Raw genomic sequence first — 3,521 nt, 5'->3', positions numbered from 1 at the left:
CCCAGGAGGGGTTCAGACTCTCACTCCCCAAGCCAGCCGGGGGCCCTGTGGTTAGTGTTCAACACAAGCAGGCAGAGCTTTGGCTTGAAGTCCCAGCTCCTTCCTCTGTCCTTCAAGGAGGAAAGGCCTGACCCTGCATTGCACTGACTGCCCTGACCAAGGATGGCCACTGGGGGCCCAGCTAGGAGGACAGACTGGAAAATGGACCTAAGAGTTAAGGTAAAATTGCCCCCACCCCCTCATCGGGCTCACCTCCAAGATGTAGTGGAGCTTGTCAGTGTCTGGGGTCTTTGCCAGCAGGTTCCCCAGCATGGCGTCCAGAAGGCCTGGTATGATCCTATGCAGATCCTGCAAAGCAAGGGAGAGCCATGGGTCAGAGTTAGGGAAACTGGGGCTACACCTGCCACAGGATGGGAAGAGGGGTCTCTGGGAAGCACTGGTGAGACCCCCAAACACATATCCTGGCCTCTCTCATTCACATCCCACTGCAGGCAATTAGCAAGGATTCGGGCAGGATAACAGCTGGCTGATCTACCTGGACTTGATTGGTGTCCGTCTGCGTGCCCAGGGTGAAGACTGCGTGCAGGGTGGCTTGGAGGAGGTGGGTCTCCAGCTCCGGCTCCAGGGCAGGTGTCATGGTGCTGGCAAGAGAGGAGCCGGTATTAGACTGTGCAGTGCGGGGGTGGGACTGGCACCAACACGGACGTGAAACTGCAGGGAAATAGGCAGAGGCTGGCGAGAATGGAAACTGAGGCACTGAGCCAGGGAATGATAAGGCCAAGGCTTCCCAGACCGACAGTGGCAGGGCAGGAATGGCGCCTGTTCCCTGGACCCTGCTGCCCCTCCTGTATCTGATCCTGGGAGTCAGCCTCTCCCCAAAGCCATTGCAATGTGATTGGAGTGAAAAGAACAGAGCAGCCAGGAGAGGGAGTGACCCTTCCTGCCACCTCTGCCAGAGGAGCCACCCTTGGGAGGTGACCTGGGAGTGGGAGGGGCAGTGACTCCCAGCCACGGGCGTGAGCAGCACCGGGGTTAGGGGAACCGGGCGGGAGGGTCTCGGTACCTGAGGTTGGCCACAGCAATGAGGGAGTTGGCCAGGATGGCGCCGGGTGGAGAGTTAGGAGGAAGCTCCTCAATGAGCTCCTGTGAGACGCAAAGGAGACAAAGGAGCGTGTGAGATTCAGGCCTCACTGACACTCCCCAAGGAGGAGATTACACAGCCAGCAGGATCCCCCCAGCTGCCTCCCGCTCCTCTGATTCCTGCCCACTAGTTCTCCCGTCTCCTCTCCCCAATCTTCAGCCCCAGTAATCCCTGCCCTCAGCTGCCCTCCAGCACCAGCCATCCCTCAACCATCGGCCCGGGGAGACCCCTGCCCCTCCCATATCTCTGTCCACCCTCCAGCTCCCGGGCGCCGTGTCTCACTCACCACAATCCTCTCCGCCACAGCCGCCTTCGAGCAGTGTGGCTCCAATGTGTAGTCCCCTCTCTCCTGGGCAGCAAGGCACGCGGGGTAGATGGCATGCAGGAACTCGAGCTGCTGCGCCTCGTCCTGCGCCCACCAGGAGAGGGGTTAGGGGAGAGAGAGCCAGTTAGCCAGGGACCTCCCTGCCCCAGCCACACCAGCTGCAGGACTTAGGCCTGAATGGGGGATAGTGGGGAACTGCCTATTGTTCAAATCACCCACGACTCCTCCACAATCAGGGTCAGGAACTGGGACAGTGCCTGTGGGGGGAGGAGACCCCGGCTGGTGTGTGACAAACACCCCCATCTTGGGAGTCCCAGATCATGAAGGAGAAAGGTCTCCATTAGGGCCAAGACCTTCTGCAGGGGGTCAGGATGCTGGGAAGGAGCAGGACAATCTCAGTTCCAGCACAGCTGGGGAACGTTTGTACCTTTTCTCGGGCATGGAGCTGCTCTCGGATGTTCATGAGAGCAGCCTCCTCTGTTATCAAGTCTACCCCTTCTTCTTTCTCCTCATCGTCCTCGGAGTCCCTGGCGGACGCTGCACCAGGGAGAGAAGGGGACAAGGTGACTCCTGCTGCCACTCGGGGGAAGGACAGGGGCATGGTGGGACAATGTGTCCCCTTCCCACCTCCGGGACATAGGGCAGATTGGGCCCCACACTCCCCCCTCTCAGTGATGGCATCAGCCCCCAAGTCCTTCAGGAGCCCATAGCAAAGAGACCCTCCCCACTGTCCTGGACTCCCTTGGAGGTGCCCCCCCCAACCCCGCCCAATGGAGCACTAAGGACCAAAGTGGCAGCATCTAGTGTCCGTGGGGTTCACATGGCTCAGGCCAGACACCTGGACTGGAGACCCGCCCCCATAGCACTGCTCGAGGGCCTGGGCCCAGGGTGTTCACAGCCCCCTCCTCACTCCTCCCTGAACCCAGCCTGGCTCCTCACCTGGAAGAAAGCAGAAGCGTCCGTCGGCCAGGCTGCTGTCCGAGTCACAGGCGCTGCTGCTGTCGGATGGGGAGCGGCCCGAGCTGCTGGGGCTGGCAGAGGGATCCTCCACCTCCTGCCCTGGGGAGGCTGGAAGGTCCTCACTGTCCGAGCAGGGTGATGCCCCCTGCTGGAAGTTGGGGCTGGGCTCCTGGGGCCGCTGCTGCCCACACAACAACAAGCCCCAGAGCCACCCTGCCCGGTTCCGCCCCTGGGCTGGGTCCTGCCTGCCCAGCCGCAGCCTGGCCCAGCTCCATTTTGGCCTGGGAGGTGATGCTCCCACCTCGGCGCCTGCGCCGGGAGTGGGTTTCCTCCGCCAGAAGGCTGGGCGCTTCCACCTCCTGGCGTGGCCGGGAGCTTCTTCCCCGCCAGTGGGGACGGAGGGGCCGCTTCGCTCCTGGGGAAGATGGTGGCTGCTTCCCTCAGGCTCTGGGGCCACCTGCAGAGCCTTCTTCCTGAACATCCTCAGGAGCCTGGCCATCCTGGAACCCAGCAGGGAGCAGGCGTGAGTCTGGGGTCGAGGCAGCCTCTCACTAACCAGCCTGTTTGCTCCCTCCCCATCCCTGCCCCAGCCAGAGCAGCTCCTGCTCCCCCCACGGGGGTGCAGGGAGGGCAAGCTACACACACTGGCAGGAGTTCATTGCATGATCTGCTCCCCCTCGTCATCCCTGGGGCTGCAAGAACTGGGGAGTCTCGTCCTTTTCGAACACTGGGGTCAGTCACAAAGAAACTGGTCACTTTGGACAAGCAGCTCCCTCCTGAGACCCCAGACCACACTCACCACCCCCCACCTCCCGCCCAGGCTAGAGAAGGAACAGAACCCAGGCAGGGCCGGCTTTAGGCCGATTCGCCCGATTCCCCAGAATTGGGCCCCGCGCATAAGAGGGCCCTGCGCACTCACCCTGGCGGCAGTTGTCTTCAGGGGCCCCACTCCCCTGGCCAGAGTGCCGGCCGGAGCGCGGCAGCCCCGCGGCCCCGCTCTCCCGGCTGGAGCTCCGGCCGGACCACGGCAGCTCCGCGACCCCGGCTAGAGCTCCAGCCAGAGCGTGGCTGCCCTACAGCCCTGTGACCCTGGCT

The 3,521-nt window shown here is 62.7% G+C and overlaps 1 long non-coding RNA gene across 1 annotated transcript; it reads right to left on the bottom strand.

Moving 5' to 3' along the window:
- Positions 1 to 536: 536 nt before the first annotated feature.
- On the bottom strand, positions 537 to 1,450 carry LOC113408301. The gene is made up of 3 exons (XR_003370284.1): positions 1,428 to 1,450; positions 1,064 to 1,143; positions 537 to 641 (listed from the first exon to the last, which is right to left on the bottom strand). It is a non-coding gene; the product is annotated as an uncharacterized LOC113408301 (long non-coding RNA).
- Between the last annotated feature and the right edge of the window lie 2,071 nt (positions 1,451 to 3,521).

This window comes from Terrapene carolina, unplaced genomic scaffold (genome assembly GCF_002925995.2).
Source record: "Terrapene carolina triunguis isolate 2854851 unplaced genomic scaffold, T_m_triunguis-2.0 Scaffold6711, whole genome shotgun sequence".
Taxonomy (NCBI): Eukaryota; Metazoa; Chordata; order Testudines; family Emydidae; genus Terrapene; species Terrapene triunguis.
This window is presented reverse-complemented; position numbering and strand designations above follow the sequence as displayed.